The sequence below is a fragment of the Phyllobates terribilis genome, unplaced genomic scaffold (assembly GCF_046119375.1).
Source record: "Phyllobates terribilis strain yellow unplaced genomic scaffold, ASM4611937v1 Scaffold_2__4_contigs__length_985480577, whole genome shotgun sequence".
Classification (NCBI taxonomy): domain Eukaryota; kingdom Metazoa; phylum Chordata; class Amphibia; order Anura; family Dendrobatidae; genus Phyllobates; species Phyllobates terribilis.
This window is the reverse complement of record NW_027362762.1, coordinates 39,258,159-39,282,886: the sequence shown is the minus strand read 5'-3', so window position 1 is coordinate 39,282,886 and position 24,728 is coordinate 39,258,159.

Sequence of the window (24,728 nt, the reverse complement as noted above, 5' to 3'; positions counted from 1 at the left end):
AATTTTTCTCACTGTTCTTGCCACTTTTAAAGTGAATGGGAAAGTTGGTTTGGATAGCTACAATAGAGCTAATCCAAAAATGTGAACTGCTCCAACGCTTTGATGGTGCAAGGAAAAAATAAGCAGCGCGTGAAGGAGACTTTAAAGATCTCATTCAATTTACTGTGTTTTTCCATGGAATAAAAAAAAAAAAAAAGCGCCAAAACCAACACAACGTGTGAACAAGCTCTTAGAGTTGCAAACTTGTGGCCCAGCTCCAAATGTGAACATTTTTAAGTCTTTTGCCACCAGCCGTAGACTAGAATATTGACGGAAACAGAGGTTTTTTTTAAAGTTTTTGAAGAATTCAAAGAGAAACTATGAGAAAGTTTAAATCCCATCACTAAACAATTAAAAGGACAATTAAATGCAAGTATTTTCTGCTAAAAATTATGTTGTGCATTGTCTACTGCAAGCTGTAGAATGAGTTAACTAAAAAGCTATCAGTGAGCGCAATCTGCCAAGAGAGTTTGTAAGTTATTTTCCTTCTTCTGAGCTCTTTTCGGCCCATTTATGATTGCATGACTGTTGGACTTAACTGTGTAGTAACAAATCAGCTAAAAGTAGCTTAGAATACAGACGATAAGTGTTAAACTCTCCCATCAGAAGCAGCTCACTGATGGATACTCCGTTAACTCGATGCTAAATTTAAAGGATAACCAAAAAATATTTGAAGGTGTCTTTCTTCTTTAAAAAGGATCCTGTTATTAAGATTGTATACTGCAAACTAGTGGCACGTAGGTAAAGGGGCTTTAATGCAGATTAAATCCTTACCTTGCACACTGAAATTATTTTTGCTGTTTTAGAGAAATCCATAGTTGAAATTGTATGCTAATGAGATGCAAGTGCAGTGGGCGGGCCTTGCACTTACAGCTCTCCTGCCTCGGTCCTCTGACAGGTTACTGATACAAGAGTGACCCATCAGTCAGACACTGGAGACAGGCAGTGGGCAGGGAGGGAGGAGATATGCAAGTGCAAGGTCCGCCCCCCACTGCACTTGCATCTCATTAGCATGATGGATTAGCAGATGGATTTCTCTAAAAAAAAAAAAAAAAAAAACAGAAAAACTGATTTCTACAAGAAAAGTAAGGATTTACTCAGCATCAAAATGTCTTTACATAATTGCAATTAGTTTGGGGTATAAAATTCCTGATGACCAATTCGCTATAAATCGTTTTTTTGCAATTGAATTTCATTAAAAAAAATTGCACCGAGTTAACTGAGAATCTGTCAGTGAGCAGCTTCTTATAGGAGAGTTGAACACTTAATGTTCCAGTTCCCTTTAAAAAGGAGGAAGACACCTTTAAATATTTAATCTTTTTTTTCCCTTAAAACTTGACATATAATAGGAAACAATTCAAATTTCTTAAAAGAACAATCCAAGAAAAAAAAAAGGTTTTGGAGTCTTTATATCCACAACAGAGGCAGAAAACTGTCTGGTTAGAGATGCACCAATCAGGGAAGTAGGAAATCTGAGAGACCTCCCCCGAGGGATCCATAATGGGGTCTTACTGTCGTTCTACTGTTATATAATCAGGATTCTCTGCTCTTCCAGATGTTGCATCCCCGGGACTTAAATCTTCCTTATTGATACCGAGCATTGCAGACTGTCGCCTACAAGTCCCATCAGAAAAATTGCACGATGGCCACAGAAAGTTACACAAAGAAAATGCAACAAAAGCCTTCCAATCCCTCAAGAATGTGAAAGAAATACTAAACTAATAAACTTTATTTATTCAGAATTGTGTTTCCCCTCCGCAGTCTTTACATTTCCACATTCCGTCTTTTTATACATAGTCTTGTCCGACTCCCCGGCCAACATGGCTTCCTCTCCGTATGAAAGAAGGAGCTGCTGAGGAGGAAGTCGCCCTGATGGAGAGTTCTCAGTATCTGGTAGTATGAGACCAGGCGTCAGGTGCTGCTGACTGGAAGTCTTCCGTGCTGGGAGTTTCTGCTGTGAGAGGGACAGAGGGAGCTTCTTTTGCCAAAGCTGGACATAGTCTTGTCCCCGGCCAACATGGCTTCCTCTCCGTATGAAAGAAGGAGCTGCTGAGGAGGAAGTCGCCCTGATGGAGAGTTCTCAGTATCTGGTAGTATGAGACCAGGCGTCAGGTGCTGCTGACTGGAAGTCTTCCGTGCTGGGAGTTTCTGCTGTGAGAGGGACAGAGGGAGCTTCTTTTGCCAAAGCTAGACATAGTCTTGCCCATAGTCTTAGATTTCCTTAGTGACGGCTCCGGTGTGATCATGTGAAAAAAAAAAAAAACGTTCCCCGACTTGTGCTACTGGTCTTGCCACAGTCTGTCTTGAACGGAAACAGCACACAGATCAACGATAGTAAAGGTATTTTAAATCAGTAGGGTGCAAGCACTGGGACCCCTCATTTCCTTTACATCTGGACAAATTGACTTAGATGAATAGTGGTAGAATTTCTACAAAAACAGCGTCACCTCTGTGTAGAGGTCATGTGTGGTAATGCAGTTCAGGGTCATTCACTTCAATTGAATTAATCTGCAATACCAGACATCCCCTGTAGACAAATGTGGTGCTATTTTTTTTTTTTTATTAAAGCGGTCATGTTTTTTTAGTTGGTTCACCATCTGCACCAATTTCTGTAGATCCTTCCTCAACGTAACTGCAATGTTCTTTTACAGAAAAAGGTTTGGTCAGTCATAGAGGTCATCTGAGGGAAAAAAAGGCTAATCGAGACTGAGCTGAGCGGTAGAAGGAGGGAGCAGTGAAACTTACAAGTTCTTAAGTCACTTGCTGTTGAATGTGGTCACGGTGGAGTGCGGACACCAATTCTTCGCTGCCGCCATGGGCACAGGACACAATCATCCACATCTGACAGTAAAACTCCTCCAATCCTATTCCCTTCAGTAAAGTCATATAAAAAAAACACAAAAAAAAACGAAAATTGCCACCATAAAGAAATCCCATAAGTGGCCGTTCCACACCGTATTTGACTAATGTAAATGGTGGAATTGGGCGGAAATTCAGGAATATTTCCATAATTTTCTCCCAAAAAATAGGCCAGTGAACCTATTAAATAAAAATTATGGAAGAATAGCGACCCAGGGATACGGCTGAGATCCTGTTGTCTGCGCTCAGGTGGATCCATCAATCCGATGTCTAATAAAATTGCGCGGCATCGGCTGTAAATCCATCGTTAAGTTTCTATACACAGGTAAAGCGCGTCGCATCATCTCATTTTAACGCTAAAAATCCTTTAAAAGGGAACTTCTCACCAGTTTTTGAGTCTCTCGACAAATGGCGTCACCTTTATCTCCGCCTGCGCAGAATTCCACAAAAGTGTCCATCATCTCCTGGACTCCCCTTGTAGACCCCCAGAAATACTATTGGAATTGCTCCTGCGCTGTATTTAAATGAGGTTGGTCCGGGCCGATGGGCGTCCTCGCTGCTCCGGCTCAGATTTCTCTGGAGAACATGTCCTATGTCACTGAAATCACGCGCATGCGCAGTAGCGTCACCAGCCTGAGCAGCCGCACTGCCACTGGAGCCGGAACTACGCGTTTTGGCGCATGCGCAGTAATGTCCTTTGCTCTGCCTACAGTATGGCAGAGCAAGGAGTGCCTGCGCGAGACGGCGCTGCTACTAATCATCAATGAGGGCACCACATAAAAAGTGATCAACCCGGAACATACCAGAAGCAGCACAATGTGTAGAGATAGAGAGGTACGTATAACCAAGAAGCATACGTAAATCGGCATCCGGAACTTATCGCCACTGCGCAAAGATTTACGCATGTGCATTTTGCACAGGCTTTGGAAGATCGGCTGCACACGCGTGTACCCAGACAATATTGCAAACATGATTGACTCGTTTCATCATATCCGACGCGCGTCCATGCGCTTTCAATGTTCATGTAGCTTTATTAACATATACTTTTTGTACAAACGCTCAGGGAGGCTGATCACACGGATCATGCCTCCCACAGCCTGGAATAATTTAATTGCTTTATTATCTATATGCATATAAATAATTCTTCATAAACCTTTAGCATTGCACTTTTGCCCCTGATGAAACCACAGTTTTAGTGGTGAAACACGTGGTGTCTCTACCCATCTCTCTCTATAGTTTGCCACAGTATTTTCCCCTCAGGCTGCTCACCGGCTTCTGACTGTGCTGGTAGTATGTTGGTTATAGTTTTGAGCCCTTCTATCGTTGGGGTAAATTCATATATACAGTATTCAGACTGTATCCCATTATCATGTCTTCTGGGCACGCTGTGTCATTCCAGCATTTATCATGCTGCAGTCAGTTTTTATCATTGTTTATAGGGGTTTCCTATTTTATACAGTGACAGATGGGGGGGAGACTAAATTATTTTCATCTAGTTCTTTCATTTATGTTTTTCTAAATGTTGGTTTTTGACTTTTACTACTTTATGCTGCTCACCCCTCCATGACATATGACGTAAACTTACATCATATGTCGCGTCCCTGCCTTTGATCCGGGCTCGAACGCCGAGCCCGTATCTTTCCCAGCACATGACGGCTGATGTACTATACATCGCAGAGCATTAGATTATCAAATGATCACAACTTCAAAGTCCCCCTAAGGGGACTATTAAATACAGTAAAAAAAAAGGGAAAAAAAAGTTTAAAAATATGAAAAAAAAAAAAAAAACAGTTAAGTTCTATAAGATAAAACCAATAAAAAAACAAACACATTTGCTGCATTGCCGCATCCGTAAAAGTCCAATCTATCAAAATATAAATGAATCCATTCAAGTAAATGGCGTGATGAGAATAAAATAAAAACAGCAAAAAAATAATATTGCAATAACAGGCGATCAATACATTGTATCTACCCCAACATGGTATCAATAAAAACATCAGCTCAGGGTGAAAAAAAAAAAAAAAAAAAACCCTCAAACAGCCCAATATCCCAAAAAGGGAAAACGTTACAGGCCTCGGAAAATGGCGGCAAAACCAAATTATTATTATTTATTTATTTATTTATTTTTTTACAAATTTCAGAATTTTTTTTCACCACTTAAAAAAAAAAAAAAAAAAAACAACTATACGTTTGGGTAGCTCGGTACTTGTACCGACATGGAAAATCATATTGGCGGTCAGTTTTAACATATAGTAAACAGGGTAAATAAACCCAAAAAAAACAATTGTGGAATTGCACTTTTTTCTGCAATTTCACCGCACTTTTTGAGTTTTTTTTTTCCCATTTTCCACTATACTGTGTGGTAAAATCAATGGTGCCGTTCAAAGGTACAACTCGTCCTGCAAAAAAAACAAGCCCTCATACGGTCATATTGACTTAAAAATAAAAAAGTTACGGCTCTTGGAAGAAGTCTGTCTTCTGTGCGTCGTCTTTTGAGCTTTTTTTTTTTTTTTTTTTCTGCTTCAGGTTTTGAAAAAGAAAGTGTTCGTCGTTTCTCTTAAGAGGCTCAAGATGGAATCCGGTCCAACCTAGGCACGGACCAATCAGATGGCTGCAAAAATGCTTCAAAAACTGCTTCAGAAAAGGGAAAAACTTCCCAAAAAAAGCGCACTGGAACAATGTTCCACTTAAAAAAAAAAAATTACAAATTTTTTTTTGGTTTTTGGACGCAATGAAAAACAACACCTGCGTTTTGCCTCTCAGCCATTTAATAATCAAAGTTTGGAAAAGTAGGAGGAAAAGAGTTATAAACGATGCTTTCTCTGCACCTGAGATAGCAGTTTGAATTAGGACAGTTTAATTAAATTAGCGATGTGTACAATGTAAGCACTGGCTCACCTAGGTGTGAGATTGAACAATACCTGTGGCCCACGAAGGTGTGAAATTGAACTCATTCTGAAGTCAACAATAGACAGTAAAACAGACAAGAAAATAGATAAACTGCTATTTTTTTTTTTTAAATGAAGCCTAATAGCAAAAAAATATATATTTTTAGTCAAAAATTCATGGATTGATATAGGAGGAAAAAAAAATTTGCGTATTCAGAGAAATGTTAAAAAAGCCATTGGAGAAAAAGAAGCTGCCAGCCGAGCGTAGATTTGAGAACACTTGCACTGAATGATGACTTATTACGGCCAATGGGCCAATTCATATTCGCAATTTTACATCAGTACGTGCAGAAAAAAAATTGTCGGGTAATACTCTGGTCTGATTCTCAGATGAATTCCGGAAACCCGGGGACTATTCAATGGGTTTGTGAAAAGCGTACAGCCAGCAGCAGATCACCGCTGGTCGCACCTCGAGCGTGCAGCGATCACTTGAAATCCATGATCTGAACTTAAGTCCACAGCAGCGCTCCCACTTCAGCAAAATAATCCTCCTCCCCCTCCTCCTCCTCCTCCTCCTCCTCCTCATCATCATAATCATCATCCTCCTCCTCATCATCATAATCATCATCCTCCTCCTCCTCCTCATCATCATCATCATCCTCCTCATCAATCATCAATCATCATCATCATCATAGCTCAACCAGGGACGGTCCACAGAGACAAAAAAAATAGATTTCATTCAAGCCCCTGGTTCTGGTCATGTCAGGTCAGCTGGAGAGGTGAGCCGAGGACATCCGAATGACTGTGGCAATACAATCACATACAGGACTGGACAACAGTCTCCGATTTACAAGTCATTTATGGTTTTTGTTCCCCCCAATTAGGATCAAAAAGATCTGTTGATTTTCTAAACTATACATCCAATTTAATCTCAAACAAACAAAAAAAGGTCACCAAAGCCAAATGAGGACAACGACCCCTTCCATTGTCCTAAAAAGCAGAATGTGATTACTAGAACAGGATCTATAGAAAATATCTTACAATTGACACATCGTGTTCCACTAGTGTTCGTAAAAACAGCGACATTGATGACCATAAACCGTGAAAAAGGCAGATGTTTTAAATTTTGAGCCATGTAAGAGCATGTAAGGTCAACACGTCCAAGATGATATCTGCTGTACAGTTACGAGAAGCCTTCATGACTCCAACAGGCGTCCACACCACAGATAAGCCGATATTAATGACTGTTAAAGCCAATGTGGCAAAGAGCGTAATAGTGGAGATTTCCGCTATCCTGATGATTCAGATTGATACAAACTGATCAGGCAACATCAGGCAGCTTGGAAATTTCAGATGATTAGTCCGGAACATGGTCAGCTTTCTCCATCTGGCTTCTCCCCACTGTTTTCCCATACAGAATCTTCAAATAGGGATGGTATGGGATGCACCCATCACTGAGCTGACGGATAAGTGGAAGAGTCAATACCATTGTCACACCAATGCCTCGCACAGGTGGTAAGCTCCGCCCTACTCATTGGGTCACCGCTCTGCTTCCCCCCAGTCGCGTGCTGTCTTGCTGAGCTATCTCTTGTAGTATTTCCACCTCTGTTGCTCGTCTCTAACTGGCTATAGGGAGATGCAGCCATTTTCTGCAGGTATTTAACCCCATCGTGTCCTGCAGAGGTGAGATCCTCTGGCCCAACCCAAAGCAGCAGGGAGTTTATTAGGGAGCGCTTTTCACCACTCCTCCCCTGATCGAAGGTTTAAGTTCAGTCTCTGTCTAGATTTCTGTAAGGTTCTGTCTTGCATCATCTCTCCTGTTTTCTGACCCAGCTTGCCTACCCGTTTATCCTGACCTCTCTGCTCCTGACCTTGGCTATGTATATTGAACCCATGCTGCCTGCCTTGACCTCTGATTGCTTGACTATGTCTTTGCCTCCGTCCATCTGTACCTCGTACCCTCCAGTCAGCAGCTGCAGACCAGGGGACTGACCTGAAGTGATACCTGGTGACTACTAGCCAAGCCTATCCTCATCATCAGAGGCTCTAATGAATACCCAGTAGTAACTTAGTTACACCCCCTCCAAGGAACGCCCAAGCCCATGGTGCAGTGGGTCCACACCCACCAGTGTTAGGTTATGTTCACACTAGGCATTTTTTCAGGTTTTTTTATGCAAATTTTCAGCGGCATTTTAGAGTACCAACAAAGTATATGAGATCTCAGAAATCTCATGCACACACATTGGTTTTTTGTGTCAGCAGAATTTTATGCTTTGCGTGTTTTTTGCACAATAGAGCATGTCACTTCTTTCAGCATTTTTTACCCATTGAAAGTAAGGAGCGGAAAAAAAAATGGTGAAAAAACATCTAATGTGAATGTAGTCATCAGGTTTTGCTGCATTTTTAGTGAAAAAAAGCAAGTACAGCAGTCTGTGAAACTCATTTATTTTTGTGATTTTACCTTCTGGTCTTTGTCACCTGAGATGACAGTTTGGATTAGGACATTTTAATTAAATTAGCGATGTGTACAATGTAAGCATTGGCTCACCTAGGTGTGAGATTGAACAAAACCTGTGGCCCACGAAGGTGTGAAATTGAACAATTTCTGAGCCATGCAATGGCAGCCCATAGTGTGAAAATAAAAAGTGTCCTGCAAACTACAAACTTAATGCACTGCCAATTTCATGGAAAAACTATTCCTGAACAATTCACTTCCCTCACTGTTAATATGGTTCCACATATGCCTTGCATTAGTGACCTGTGGTAGAAGCAAAGCTGAACTTTGGGATCCTAAGAAACGGAGCAAACATGCACCAAAAAATGCACCAAAACCTGTGTTTTTGACGCAGCTTCTACCCTGACAAGAGATCAGGTTTTGCTGCAGAAAAAAAAACGGCTAATGTTAACATAGCCTTATAGTCTGATCAGGCCATGAACCCCACTGACAAATTGTGACATCCCAAGTCTAATATACAAGTGCTATAGGAGGAAGTGTACTCTCAACGTGGGCGTGAGGAACAGATGATGCAGGCTATCAATACGATGGCAACCCAGCTGCAGAGTTGGTCCGCCTTGTCTTCCGCCTCTACCAAGTCTGGCCAACCATACTCAGGACTGTCCATCTCCCCAAGGGAACCACTTAGGACCTCAGTTTCTGGTGGAACTGCTGAGCTCCAGCCACTTGAGTCCTGAGACTTCAGTCCCGCCATAATGGAGATCCCAGGGAGAGCCTTGGCTTCATTAATCAGTGTGTGATCCATTTCACACTATGCTCATCTCTTTCCTTGGAACCAGACCAAGATAGCATTTATGGTATTTGTTATCTGAACCAGCCATGGCCTGAGCAAACCTCATTTGGGAGAGTGGTGGTCCAGAGACCCCGCAATGTTGGAAGGTTCCTGGAGATGTTCTGAGCAGTATTCGAGGTTCCAGGCTGCACCTCCTCAGCTGCATCGTCCTTTTTGTCTCTAAGGCAGAGCACGGATACCATGGCCCAGTATGCCTTATGCTTCTGTACAGTGATGAGCGAGCACTAAAATGCTCGGATACTCGTTGCTCGGGTCGAGCAAATTGAAATACTCGGGTGCTCGACCCGAGCAACGAGCCCAATTTAAGTCTATGGGAAACTCAAGCATTTTTCAGGGGCCTACCCCAGCGGTCTGCAGCGGGCCTAAAAATTGCCCAAATCGATGGGAACAGTGCTCAAATGACATAAGAACAGCATGGGAAGACCCCTGGAAGCATTTCTGACTCCCAGATCACTGCTGTCAACAACATTGTCAGAGTATTACGCCGCTTTTACGGACTCACAATAAAACATCCAAAAACTAAACCAAAATGTATTTTCCTGGGAAATATATTAAGGAACATCATTTCCAGGGTAATGACTTGTATAGAAGGCAAAATAAATAACCAAAACCAAAAATACTCCTCCACACCTTGGGCTATGTTCACACGTTGCATTTTTGCACTTTTGCATTGCTTTCAACTAAGACAAATGCATTCACCAAGAAATGTAATTTTAACATTTTACAACCTTATCTGGCCATGTGGTGTGTGACACATCATCAGACACATGCATAAAGTGCTGAAAAGACATGGGAACAGCATGGGGAAGACCTCTGGAAGCATTTCTGACTTCCAGGTCACTGCCTAAAAGTGTGCCCATCATAAGTGATCCTTGGCGCATGCGAAGATGTCTCCCACCATGCACCTGTCGTTGCAGACTTGCAACAATCACGTCCTTGTCCCACTGCAGCGTTCTGTTGTCCCTACCCCATTCCTTGGAATGCAAGCGCAAGTATGCAGCCAGCCACCCACCCACAGGCTGCAATACTATACTGCCAAATTTTTGACAGCTGCTTGCACTTCAAATGTGGCCTATGAAGCTCATGGAGGCGGAAGCTTTTCACAACCTCATGCCGGCGGTGGCCGGGAGTCCATACTCAGTCCCCAGCCACCACTATATTTCCCGGTATCGCCTCCGCCTTCCACAAGCACGTGTCCCACAACATTACCCGTGCCCTCCCCAGTGCACTTACTGGGAAGGACCGCCTAATCACAAACACGTGGACAGGTGAATGTGGCCAGGGACGGTACGGAGCCAGTACACAACTTTTTTTGCTGACAGTTGTATTTATCTCGGTGAAAGGACTGGCATAGAGGGAAACCGTATCTACCCTGCATGCCATTTCTCCCAGGAAGTCCTGTAATTGAGCTTGTTGCAGAAGCAATGGCAGCCCATACAACATCAATTCGCACTTGTTGGTGGTACTTTGACACACACACACACACACACACACACATCTTTCTTTGCGCATTTAATTTCTTGAATACAGAGTTGGACAATGGCCTGATCTGTAATGTGGTTTGATAAATAACATGTATAAGCATGGCCGATCAACATTTAAAAAGCAGCCATAGAGTGTCCGGGAACCTTCCCCCACACTTTTCTTAGCCAGTACTGCTTTTCGGTAGGGTTGGACGGGCCCACCAGAGAATCGGAGACTCCTCCGGCGGGCCCTGGCTTCTTCTTCAGGAGAGTTCATAGTCCCGAGGTGAGGCCATGATGTTGATAGAGGCCATCATCTGCTTAGTTTTCTGTTACTTGGAATGCAAGTGCAAGTATGCAGCCAGCCACCCACCCACCCACAGGCCGCAACACTAAAATGCCATATTTCTGGGCAGCTTTTTGCACTTGAAATATGGCCTTTTAAGCTCGTGGAGGCGGAAGCTTTTCACAACCTCATGGCGGCGGCTGGGTATCCATACTCGGTCCCCAGCCGCCACTATATTTCCCGGTATCGCCTCCGCCTTCCACAAGCACGGGTCCCACAACATTACCCGTGCCATCCCCAGTGCACTTACTGGAAAGGACCGCCTAACCACAAACACGTGGACAGGTGAATGTGGCCAGGGACGGTACGGAGCAAGTCCACAGCTTTTTTTGCTGACAGTTGTATTTAGCTCGGTGAAAGGACTGGCATAGAGGGAAACCCTATCTAGCCTGCGTGTCATTTCTCCCAGGAAGTCTTGTAAAGCTGCTTGCACTTGAAATGTGGCCTTTTAGGCTCATGGAGGTGGAAGCTTTTCACAACCACATGCCTCATGCCTCATGTCCATACTTGGTCCCCAGTAGTGTTGAGCCACCCCCGTAGTGTTCGGGTTCGGTTCGGTTCGTCGAACACCGTTAAAACCAATGGCAGGCAAACAAAAACACATAGAAACACATAGAAAACACCTTCAAAGGTGTCCAAAAGCTGACAAACTGCTCAGAAGACGCTTTCTTTAAAAAAGCCGGCCGGCAATTCAGCAGCGGCATACACCGGTACCCGACAATTTAGACAAGAAGGAATAGAGCCTCACACATAGATTAGATAGATAGAAACATGTCAGTCACATATATATGAAGTACAGTGACAGTGTTGCTTACTGTACTTGTCATTTAGTGTAAAGGATTTATTTAAAAAAATAATAGTGTTTTCATGCACTGTCTCTTTAAAAAAGCCGGCCGGCAATTCAGCATCTGTACTCGACAATTTATAACAGACAGAATAGAGCATCACACATAGATTAGATAGATAGAAACATGTCAGTCACATATATATGAAGTACAGTGATAGTGTTGCTTACTGTACTTGTCATTTAGTATTAAAATAAAGGATTTATTATTAAAAAAAATTGGCGTGGGGTTCCCCTTAATTTTAGTCTCTAGCGGAGGTTAAGCAGACAGCTGGGGCAGATGTTTGAAGCCTGGGAAGGGGGTAATACCCACGGAGCTTCCCAGGCTACTAATATGAGCCCCCAGCTGAATACATAGCCTTTACTAGCTATTAAAATGGGGGACCCTCCAAAAAAAATGACGTGGGGTCCCCCCTAATTTAATAGCTAGCAAAGGCTAGGCAGACAGCTGGGGGCTGATATTAATAGCCCAGGAAGGGAGCCATGAATATTGGCCCCCTCCCAGGCTAGAAACACCAGCCGTCAGCCGCCCCAGAAATGGCGCATTCATAGGATGCGCCAATTCTGGCACTTAGCCTCGCTCTTCCACGCTGCCCTGGTGCGGTGGCAGTGGGGTAATAGGGCTGGGGTTGATGTCAGCTTATAATGCCAGCTGACATCAAGCCCAGGTTAGTAATGGAGAGGCGTCTATAAGACACCCCCATTACTAACCCCATAGTCAAAGTTAAAAAAAAACACAAACACCCAGAATAAAGTCCTTTAATTGAAATAAACACACAATTCTTTATTGTTCTAAATTAAACCATACTTACCATCACGCCCATTCCAGCTGAAGCCAACGATCTCCTGCAATAAAAGAAAAATAATAAAGCAACCTCATCCTTACCTTTCGATGGTTCCCAGGACAGCTTCAGCTCTGCTACATCGAGATGACAGGCTGGACCGCAGCAGAACGCTGCCATCCAGCCTGTCATCCCGCAGACACTGAGAAGCGCAGGCATGCTTGCGCTCTGCAGTGTCTGGCTGTGACGGCATAAAGATGAGACGAGTTCATGTCCAATGAACTCAGCTCACCTCCTGCACGTCACTGACAGCGTGGGAGAATTCTCCTGCACTCAGCGCTTCAGTGTGAGAATTCTCCCACGCTGAAGCGCTGAGTGCAGGAGAATTTTCCCACGCTGTCAGTGACGTGCATGAGGTGAGCCGAGTTCATTGGACATGACCTCGGCTCATCTGGATGCCGTCACAGCGAGACACTGAGGAGCGCAAGCATGCCTGCTCTTCTCAGTGTCTGCGGGATGACAGGCTGGATGGCAGCGTTCTGCTGCGGTCCAGCCTGTCATCTCGATGTAGCAGAGCTGAAGCTGTCGTGGGAACCATGGAAAGGTAAGGATGATGTTGCTTTATTATTTTTCTTTTATTTCAGGAGATCGTTGACTTCAGCTGGAATGGGTGTGATGGTAAGTATGGTTTAATTTAGAACAATAAAGAATTGTGTGTTTATTTCAATTAAAGGACTTTATTCTGGGTGTTGTGTTTTTTTTAAATACTTTACTAGAAATTCATGGCGGTCATGTCTAATACTGGCGTGACCCCATGAATTTTGGGCTTGGGGCCAGCTGATAATACCAAGCTGGCCCTAACCCCTTTATTACCCAGTGAGCCACCGCACCAGGGCCCTGGATGAGTTGGGTACAGCGCCAGAAGATGGCGCTTCTATGAACGTGCCATTTTCCGGGGTGGCTGCGGACTGCAATTTGCAGCGGGGGGGGGCCCAGAAAGCTTGGGCCTCCCTGCGCTGCGGATTCCAGCCCCCAGCTGCCTAGTTGTACCTGGCTGGACACAAAAACAGGGCGAAGCCCCACGTCAATTTTCTTTAAATTATTTCATGAATTTCATGAAATAATTAAAAAAAAAATACGTGGGGCTTCGCACTATTTTTGTGTCCAGCCAGGTACAACTAGGCAGCTGGGGGCTGGAATCCGCAGCGCAGGGTGGCCCAAGCTTTCTGGGCCCCCCCCCGCTGCAAATTGCAGTCCGCAGCCACCCCGGAAAATGGCACGTTCATAGAAGCGCCATCTTCTGGCGCTGTACCCAACTCATCCAGGGCCCTGGTGCGGTGGCTCACTGGGTAATAAAGGGGTTAGGGCCAGCTTGGTATTATCAGCTGGCCCCAAGCCCAAAATTCATGGGGTCACGCCAGTATTAGACATGACCGCCATGAATTTCTAGTAAAGTATTTAAAAAAAACACAACACCCAGAATAAAGTCCTTTAATTGAAATAAACACACAATTCTTTATTGTTCTAAATTAAACCATACTTACCATCACACCCATTCCAGCTGAAGTCAACGATCTCCTGAAATAAAAGAAAAATAATAAAGCAACATCATCCTTACCTTTCCATGGTTCCCACGACAGCTTCAGCTCTGCTACATCGAGATGACAGGCTGGACCGCAGCAGAACGCTGCCATCCAGCCTGTCATCCCGCAGACACTGAGAAGAGCAGGCATGCTTGCGCTCCTCAGTGTCTCGCTGTGACGGCATCCAGATGAGCCGAGGTCATGTCCAATGAACTCGGCTCACCTCATGCACGTCACTGACAGCGTGGGAAAATTCTCCTGCACTCAGCGTTTCAGCGTGAGAATTCTCCCACGCTGTAAGTGACGTGCATGAGGTGAGCCGAGTTCATTGGACATGACCTCGGCTCATCTTTATGCCGTCACAGAGAGACACTGAGGAGCGCAAGCATGCCTGCTCTTCTCAGTGTCTGCGGGATGACAGGCTGGATGGCAGCGTTCTGCTGCGGTCCAGCCTGTCATCTCGATGTAGCAGAGCTGAAGCTGTCGTGGGAACCATGGAAAGGTAAGGATGAGGTTGCTTTATTATTTTATTTTTATTACAGGAGATCGTTGGCTTCAGCTGGAATGGGCGTGACGGTAAGTATGGTTTAATTTAGAACAATAAAGAATTGTGTCTTTATTTCAATTAAAGGACTTTATTCTGGGTGTTTGTGTTTTTTTTAACTTTGACTATGGGGTTAGTAATGGGGGCGTCTTATAGACGCCTCTCCATTACTAACCTGGGCTTGATGTCAGCTGGCATTATAAGCTGACATCAACCCCAGCCCTATTACCCCCTGCCACCGCACCAGGGCAGCGTGGAAGAGCGAGGCTAAGTGCCAGAATTGGCGCATCCTATGAATGCGCCATTTCTGGGGCGGCTGACGGATGGTGTTTCTAGCCTGGGAGGGGGCCAATATTCATGGCTCCCTTCCTGGGCTATTAATATCAGCCCCCAGCTGTCTGCCTAGCCTTTGCTAGCTATTAAATTAGGGGGGACCCCACGTCATTTTTTTTGGAGGGTCCCCCATTTTAATAGCTAGTAAAGGCTATGTATTCAGCTGGGGGCTCATATTAGTAGCCTGGGAAGCTCCGTGGGTATTACCCCCTTCCCAGGCTTCAAACATCTGCCCCAGCCGTCTGCTTAACCTCCGCTAGAGACTAAAATTAAGGGGAACCCCACGCCAATTTTTTTAATAATAAATCCTTTATTTTAATACTAAATGACAAGTACAGTAACCAACACTATCACTATACTTCATATATATGTGACTGACATGTTTCTATCTATCTAATCTATGTGTGATTCTCTATTCCTTCTATTCTAAATTGTCGGGTACCGCTGCTGAATTGCCGGCCGGCTTTTTTAAAGAGACGGTGCATGAAAACACTATTATTTTTTTTGATAAATCCTTTACGCTAAATGACAAGTACAGTAAGCAGCACTTTCACTGTACTTCTTATATATGTGACTGACATGTTTCTATCTATCTAATCTATGTGTGAAGCTCTATTCTTTCGGTTCTAAATTGTTGGGTACCGGTGTATGCCGCTGCTGAATTGCCGGCTTTTCATGTTTCACTGTTGGCACTGTTCCCATCGATTTGGGCAATCACTGTAATGCCACAACCACCATGGCTGTGGCATTACAGTGAGTGGCAGACAATCCCTGCATGATTGGTGCTCTAAATAGCGCCAGACATGCAGGACACGCTTTTGGTGCACGAACAGTTATCGAACATAACCTCGAACAGCCGAATTTTTTGCAAATCATTCGGGTTCGTCGAACAACTCGAACACCGCCCAAAACAGCTCGAATTTGAGATTGGTGAACATTTCTAGTCGAACACCGCTCATCTCTAGTCCCCAGCCGTCACTATTTCTCCCAGTGTTGTCTCCGTCTTCTACAAGCGCGGGTCCCTGAACATTACTGCTGGTACTTTTCTGTGGGAATTTGCTTGCCTCCTACCAGCCTGGAATATTTCCAGCAAACTATGGTACGACGCCATGGTATTAGCACTGCCCCCAGTAGCAGTAGCGAAGCCATCCCCAATTTCCTTCTCAGAAATTTTATTTCGTAGACTGAGTGGCTGCCCAAATACATTTTATCACAAAGGAGCTGAAGATAGAGTGGCAGCAGGTGCAAGTTCCTCCAACTTGTTAGATATTAGAGGGTGAACGGCAGCACATTGGATCAGTGGTTAGCACTGAAGACTTGCAGCGCTGGGATCCTGGGTTCAAATCCTAGCAAGGACAACATCTGCAAGGACTTTGTATGTTTTCCCCTTGTTTGCGTGGGTTTCCACATCAGTAAGAAAGCAGCCATAGAGTGTCCAGGAACCTTTCCACACACTTTTCGTAGCCTCGCTTCTCGGCAGGGTTGGACGGTCCCACCAGAGAATCCTCTGGTGTGCCTTGGCTTCTACCTCAGGAAAGTTCATGATAGCGCTAACTTTGCAGCTGCTATGGGGCTCTTGAGCGGGGGAGAAAGGTGAGCCCTCAGAATCAAATCCTCTGGTGGGCACAATGTTTTTCAATCAGAAACAGCTTCTCAGTGGGAGTTGTATTTCACCACAGCCATATTCTTTAGCTTGGCATAAGGACTGGCATAGAGGGAAACCGTATCTAACCCGGCTGTCATTTCTCCGTCACCTGGTTCCGCCCATTGTCACACACGACCATGCCTGGCTGTATGTTCAGCGGTGAGAGCCACAGATCAGGCTGCTGTGTTACAGCTTTCAACAACTCTGCAGAGCTAGGCGGTTTGTCAATTAAGCATGTTATCTTCAGCACAGCCTGTTGCCGCTTGGCCAAGGCAGTGCTGCAGTGCTGTCAGCTTGTGACTGATGTGGTCATTTCGGAGATGGAGGAGGAGGTGCATGAGTTGAACAATGTAATTACATTGTTGTTAAATTGGTGACGCTGCTTTTTATCCTAAAGAAAGATCCTATTGTTTTGTTTTTTTTTAAGTTTTTTTTTTTTTATGACAAATGCATTATTTATGATGGATGGACTCTGAAAGTCATAAAGCCTATTTCTATAGGGACATCAGACGGCCCTTACTATTCTTAAAAGGCCAGCAGTCGGCCCTAGCTATTGTTAGAGAGCCATCAGCCAGCTATGCTTTGTTGTTCCCATTATTAACAAGTGGGTCTCCTATACTGTTATTGCGTATCCAGTGACTGCAAGGGCTGCCAAAAATTTGGACACAACCCAATACCCCTTTGAAGAGACATAGAGGAGGGTCTCATTAAAAAAAATGTTCCCATTATAAAGGAGCGGGTCTCCTATATTGGTAATGCCCATGCTGTGACTGCAAGGGCTGCCAAAATTTGGGAAAATCCCCACTAAGAATTTAAAGACACACAGAGCAGGGCCACAGTAAAAAGGTACGACATGTTCCCATTAGAAAGGAGAGAGTCTGCTATACAGTTATATGATATGCAGTGAGTCCAACGGCTGACAATTTTAGGAAAAACCCCACTAAGAATTTAAAGACACATAGAGCAGGGCCACAGTAATGACAAATTACCATCAGAAAGGAGAGAGTCTCCCATAGTGTTGGCCTATGCAGTGAATGCAAGGGCTGCCAAAAATTTGGAGGCACTTCAATGCCCCTTGGAAGAGACGTGGAGGAGGGCCTCATAAAATATGTTCCCATTAGAAAGGAGCGGGCCTCCTATACTTGTAATGCCCATGCACTAAGTGTATGGGCTGACAAACATTTACCCCTGGGGGGTATACATTAACATACTGTATCAAAAATTTTTTTTACGGCCATCATAAACACCCTTTAAAAAAATTAGGTGGGTGTTGCATCACGGACCACGGTCACCCTGGTGATATGGTGGTGGAGGATGAGGAGAAGGAGGAGGATAAGAGTAAATATCCAAAATCAGGAAGCGTATACCCATGTGTGTGTGAAAAGGTGCATAGGAATACACCTCCCAAGAAAAGACACTGGATTTGAGTTTGTTACACTGCTATCATTCGGTGGTGTAGAGAAGTCTCGCCCAATCCAGCCCTGGTTCATTTTATAAGAGTCAGCCTGTCAGCATTTTCAGTTGACAGGCGGATGCGCTTATCAGTTAAAATTCCACCAGTGGCACTAAAAACCCGCTCAGATAAAACGCTGGCGGCAGGGCAGGCCAGGACCTCCAAGGCATAGAGAGCCAGTTCATTCCACGTATCCAGCTTGGATACCCAATAATTATAAGGCACAGCGGAATCACACAGGACATTGGTACGGTCGGCAAGGTACTCCCTCAGCATCGTCCCAAACTTTGCACTCATTGTGAGAGTACCCCGCGCCTCAGGGCCTGTGCGATGGGAGGGTCTGAGAAAACTCTCCCACAACTTTGACAGTGTTCCCCTGCCGCTGCTGGATTGAAGTTGTGTCTCTCTCGCCTGTACTCCAACGAAGTGTGCCCTCTGCCGCCAGCGTTTTCAGATGGGAATTTTTTTAATAGTTCCGCAACAAGGGCCTTCTGGTACAGCCCCATTTTTGTAGACCTGTCCGCCTCAGGAATAAGAGATATAAAGTTCTCCTTGTAGCGTGGGTCTAGAAGTGTCACCAACCAGTAATGGCTCTCACCCAATATTTTGAGAACGCAAGGGTCATGGGAAAGGCAGCGTAACATAAACTCAGCCATGCGTGCCAGACTACTAACAGGCAAGACTTCCGTGTCCTCACCAAGAGGATGACTGACCATGCTCTCCTCCTCGCTGTCCTCTGGCCATCCACGCTGAACAGACGGTATGACAGCTGTGCAGGTAGAACCGTCTATAGTGCATGAAACTAGCTCCTGTCCTTCCTCCTCCTCATTGTCACCCAATCCACGTTGGGATGAGATGAGGCTTGGCTGTGTGTAATCACCCTGTATGGTTCTTTGCTCCAGCTCATCGTGCTCTGCCTGCAATGCATCCTCTTTGACTGTGAGCAGACAGCGTTTCAGAAGACAGAGAAGCGGGATGGTGACGTTAATTATGGCGTCATCGCCGCTCACCATCTTGGTGGAGTCCTTAAAATTTTGGAGGATGGTACATATGTCTGACATCCATGTCCACTTCTGAGGTCTTATCTGTGGAGTCTGAACTGAATAGCGACAGCCTTGTTGATGCTGGTACTCAACAACTGTCCTCTTCAGCTCACAAATCCTTCCCAACATCTGCAGTGTAGAGTTCCAACACGTGGGGACATCACACACCAGTCTGTGAGCCGGAAGCTGCAAACGCTGCTGAAACACGGCAACGGCGGCAGAAGCTGTAGCTGACTTTCTAAAATGGGCACACAGGCGGCGTACTTTAAGAAGCAGATCCGGCAGCTCCGGGTAGGATTTGAGAAACCACTGAACCACGTTAAGCACATGGGCCAGGCATGGTACGTGTGTGAGCTCGCCTCGCCTCAGAGTCGCCACCAGGTTCTGGCCATTGTCACACACGACCATGCCTGGCTGTAGGTTCAGTGGTGTGAGCCACAGATCTGCCTGCTCTTTCAGAGCTGTCCACAACTCTTCAGCATTGTGCGGTTTTTCAGCTAAGCATATTAGCTTCAACACAGACTGTTGCCGCTTGGCCGAGGCAGTGCTGCAGTGCTTCCAGCTTGTGACTGATGTGGTCATTTTGGAGATGGAGGCTGAAGAGGAGGAGGCTGAGGTGCAGGAGCTGTTGACGAGGGGGGGGAACCCTGATTGACCTAGGGCCCACAATCCTTGGCGTCAGGAGGACATGTTCCATCCCAAGGTCCGACTGGGTCCCGGCTTCCACTATGTTAGCCCAGTGTGCCATCAGCGAAATGTACCGTCCCTGCCCACAAGCACTTGTCCACGTGTCCGTGGTTAGGTGGACTTTACCGGTAACTGCGTTGTTGAGAGCACGGCTAATGTTTTGGGACACATGCTTGTGTAATGCGGGGATGGCACACCGGGAGAAATAGTGGCGGCTCGGGACCGAGTACCGAGGGACGGCCGCCGCTATCAGGTTGCGGAATGCTTCCGTCTCCACGAGCCTAAAAGGCAACATTTCGAGCGCAAGCAGTCGTGAAATGTGAGAATTTAGTAGTGTGGCCTGTGGGGCGTTGGCTGTATATTTGCGCTTGCGTTCCAAGGACTGGTGTATGGACAACTGAACGCGGCGCTGGGACAAGGACATGGACGTGCTTCCTGATGCTGCTACTTGAGAGTGTGCAATGACAGGTGCAGGGCAGGAGGCATCTTCGCATGCACCATGGACAGGGGATTGGCTTGCATCCACAACAGCGGAAGAAGCAGTGGTGCCACCCACAGACACTGTTCCTGGACCCTGGGGTTCAGCCCACAAAGTCGGGAGCTTTGCTGCCATGTGCCTGATCATGCTGGTGGTGGTCAGGCTGGTCGTTTTGCCACCCCTGCTGATGATGGCCTGGCAGGTAGTGCAAATGGCCTTTTTGGGGTTATCGGCAGAGTCTTTAAAAAACAACCAGACTCGGGAAGACCTAACAGTTGTACTGGCAACTTCCTTCGTGCTGGTGTTACGGGGAACGGTTGCCCGCCTTCTGTCTGTGGCCACCACACTGCTTCTTCCTGCCTGTTGGGGTGCTCTGCCTCCCTCCCCCTGTGTGCTGCTGTCCTCTCTCTGCATGTCCTCCTGCCAGGTTGGGTCAGTTACTATATCGTTCAACACCTCGTCTTCCACTTCCGCACCCTGTTCCTCCTCCTGACTTTCTGGCAATTGTGTCTCATCATCGTCCACCTCTTGTGACACTTTCCCACCGTCACCTTCGTGTGACCGTGGCTGCTCAAATATTTGGGCATCGCTACACGCGATCTCCTCTTGCCCCGCTTCAAGTGGACCGGGCGAGAGGCCCGAATCTATAATGAAAAGTGAACAGCTCTTCAGAGTGTCCAAGTGTGGGATCAGTTGTCTTTGGGCACTCGGCATGGTGGGAGGAAGGAGGATCAGGGTGAGGAATATGCGGTCCAGACTCACGGCTACTGAGACTTGACAGTGTGGAAGACAGGGTGGTGGTGGTAAAGTGACTGGAAGCATTATCCGCTATACAACCAACAACCTTTTGACACTGCTCTGGGTTCAATAGTGGTGTGCTGCGGTCCCCTAGAAATTGGGACAAGGTGGTCAGGCGAGATGATGTGGGTGGTTGTTGTGGCACAATTTCAGCTTGCCCACGGCCTTGTCCTCGGCCTATGCATGCACAATTACCATCATGTCCAGTTCCCCCTACCTTGCCATGTGCCTTGCCCATTTTAAATGGAGGACAGTATCTTCCACGCTCACTACAAATGACTGAGTTTGGAGCGAACTTATATGTGATCTGTGTGACGGAGAAAACAGTTTTAAATACCTGGCCTGTAGGTAACTAGTTTGAACAGCAAACTGTGGTGAATTGCTTCACTGACACACTGAAGGTCAGAAATGGCAGTATTTTCTGAAAATGTATAGTACAGACCAAAAGTTTGGACACACCTCATTTAAAGATTTTTCTGTATTTTCATGACTTTGAAAATTGTACATTCACACTGAAGGCATCAAAACTATGAATTAACACATGTGGAATTATATACTTAACAAAAAAGTGTGAAACAACTGAAAATATGTCTTATATTCTAGGTTCTTCAAAGTAGCCACCTTTTGCTTTGATGACTGCTTTGCACACTCTTGGCATTCTCTTGATGAGTTTCAAGAGGTAGTCACCGGAAATGGTCTTCCAACAATCTTGAAGGAGTTCCCAGAGATGCTTAGCACTTGTTGGCCCTTTTGACTTCACTCTGCGGTCCAGCTCACCCCAAACCATCTCGATTGGGTTCAGGTCTGGTGACTGTGGAGGCCAGGTCATCTGGCGTAGCACCCCATCACTCTCCTTCTTGGTCAAATAGCCCTTACACAGCCTGGAGGTGTGTTTGGGGTCATTGTCCTGTTGAAAAATAAATAATGGTCCAACTAAACGCAAACCGGATGGAATAGCATGCCGCTGCAAGATGCTGTGGTAGCCATGCTGGTTCAGTATGCCTTCAATTTTGAATAAATCCCCAACAGTGTCACCAGCAAAGCACCCCCACACCATCACACCTCCTCCTCCATGCTTCACGGTGGGAACCAGGCATGTAGAGTCCATCCGTTCACCTTTTCTGCGTCGCACAAAGACACGGTGGTTGGAACCAAAGATCTCAAATTTGGACTCCTCAGACCAAAGCACAGATTTCCACTGGTCTGTCAATTCCTTGTGTTCTTTAGCCCAAACAGATCTCTGCTGCTTGTTGACTGTCCTTAGCAGTGGTTTCCTAGCAGCTATTTTACCATGAAGGCCTGCTGCACAAAGTCTCCTCTTAACAGTTGTAGAGATGTGTCTGCTGCTAGAACTCTGTGTGGCATTGACCTGGTCTCTAATCTGAGCTGCTGTTAACCTGCGATTTCTGAGGCTGGTGACTCGGATAAACTTATCCTCAGAAGCAGAGGTGACTCTTGGTCTTCCTTTCCTGGGGCGGTCCTCATGTGAGCCAGTTTCTTTGTAGCGCTTGATGGTTTTTGCAACTGCACTTGGGGACACTTTCAAAGTTTGCCCAATTTTTCGGACTGACTGCCCTTCATTTCTTAAAGTAATGATGCCCACTCATTTTTCTTTACTTAGCTGCTTTTTTTCTTGCCATAATACAAATTCTAACAGTCTATTCAGTAGGACTATCAGCTGTGTATCCACCAGACTTCTGCACAACACAACTGATGGTCACAAACCCATTTATAAGGCAAGAAATCCCACTTATTAAACCTGACAGGGCACACCTGTGAAGTGAAAACCATTTCCGGTGACTACCTCTTGAAGCTCATCAAGAGAATGCCAAGAGTGTGCAAAGCAGTCATCAAAGCAAAAGGTGGCTACTTTGAAGAACCTAGAATATAAGACATATTTTCAGTTGTTTCACACTTTTTTGTTAAGTATATAATTCCACATGTGGTAATGCATAGTTTTGATGCCTTCAGTGTGAGTGTACAATTTTCATAGTCAAGAAAATACAGAAAAATCTTTAAATGAGGCATGTCCAAACGTTTGGTCTGTACTGTATGTGATCCATGTGACGGAGAAAGCAGTTTTAAATAGCTGGATTTCTAGCGCTGTAATATGGAAAGGACCTGGCTGTATTCTGCAGTGCCAACAAGCAAATGGTGCAGAAAAACGGTGTTCTCTGGATTGCTTTTTAAGCAAATTATGAGGATTAAGATGCAAAAAAAATTATTCCTGGCCCCTGCGACCTGGGCCTATTTCTAGAAATATAACAGCAGCAGAAGGCAGAACTGGAATGGAGCCTCTTGAGCTATGTGCACTGCAGTCTGTTATATACCCTGCTTGCCTGCCTATATACACTGCCTCCCTGATATCTCTGCAGATGGATTAGTCCTCAAAAGGACTGTTTGTTAAGATGGATATGTGTAATGTACGGGTTTTCTCCCTACACTACCTAATACACAATTAAATCTCTCCCTGACACAGCTGCAGCTCTACCTACACTGTCTGATCCGGAGTGACTGTGACGAGCATGGCGGCGCCAGGTCTGATATAGACCTGATGACGCTGTGCGGCCAGCCAATCACTGTAATGCCACAACCAACATGGCTACGGCATTACAGTGCATGGCAGGCAATCCCTGCATGTTCATTGCCTCTCTAAAGAGCGCCAAACATGCAGGGAGGGGACCCGAGTTCCCGCCCGAGCAACCTGGAAATACTCGCCGAGCTTTTCGAGCACCATGATGCTCGGGCGAGTACCGAGTAGTGGCGAGCGCGTTCGTTCATCAATAGCGTTCACCAAATTGGATCTACGGGGAGCTTATAACTTGCTTAGGAGCCATAAGGGTGAAGAATAGAAGACTGCCTTTAATACCCGTAACAGTCACTACTAGTATTTCATCTTGTCCTTTGACATCGTATTTCAGGAATTCATTAAAGACAGCTTCTGGACCTCCTCTATGTCTACGTGGTCGTGTATTTCGACAGCATCCTGATTTTCTCACATGCTCTACCTACCAATATAAGACACATTAGTCAGGTTTTACAGCGCTTATGGGATAACAATCTCTTTGCCAAGTTATCCAGATGTGTCTTCGAAAGATCCTCCTTGCCTTTCCTTGGGTACATTGTTTCTAGCCAGGACCTCTAGCTGGATCTGGAGGTTTCTGTTGGTTTCTCCTGGCCTCAGTCCTAGAGGTTGCGTGCCATCTAGAGGTTCATGTGTTTCGTCAACCCCTTTAGACAATTTATCTGCACTTGTCCCTCATGGCACCCATCTCCGCTTCAACCAAGAAGGGGGCTAATGCCATAGTCTGGCCATCCAGCTGTTGAAAGATGCCTTCGCGAGAGCTCCAGTTCTGCACCACTCCATCCCAAGAGGCAATTTCTCTTGGAGACAGATGCTTCTATCGACGCTGAAGTGGTGCTCTTGCAAAGAACTTCTTCGGGAGAAGTCTGTCTCTTGCATTTTTTCCTCCAAATTGTTTTCGCTGGCTGAGCGAAATTATATCATTGGGTATCTTTAGCTTCTAGCAATTAAGATGGTGCTTTAAGAATGGCCAAATCTAATGGAGGGTGTCAGCTCTCTGGTATTAATATACATGGACCATAAAAATTTGACCTTATTGCAGTCCACCTAG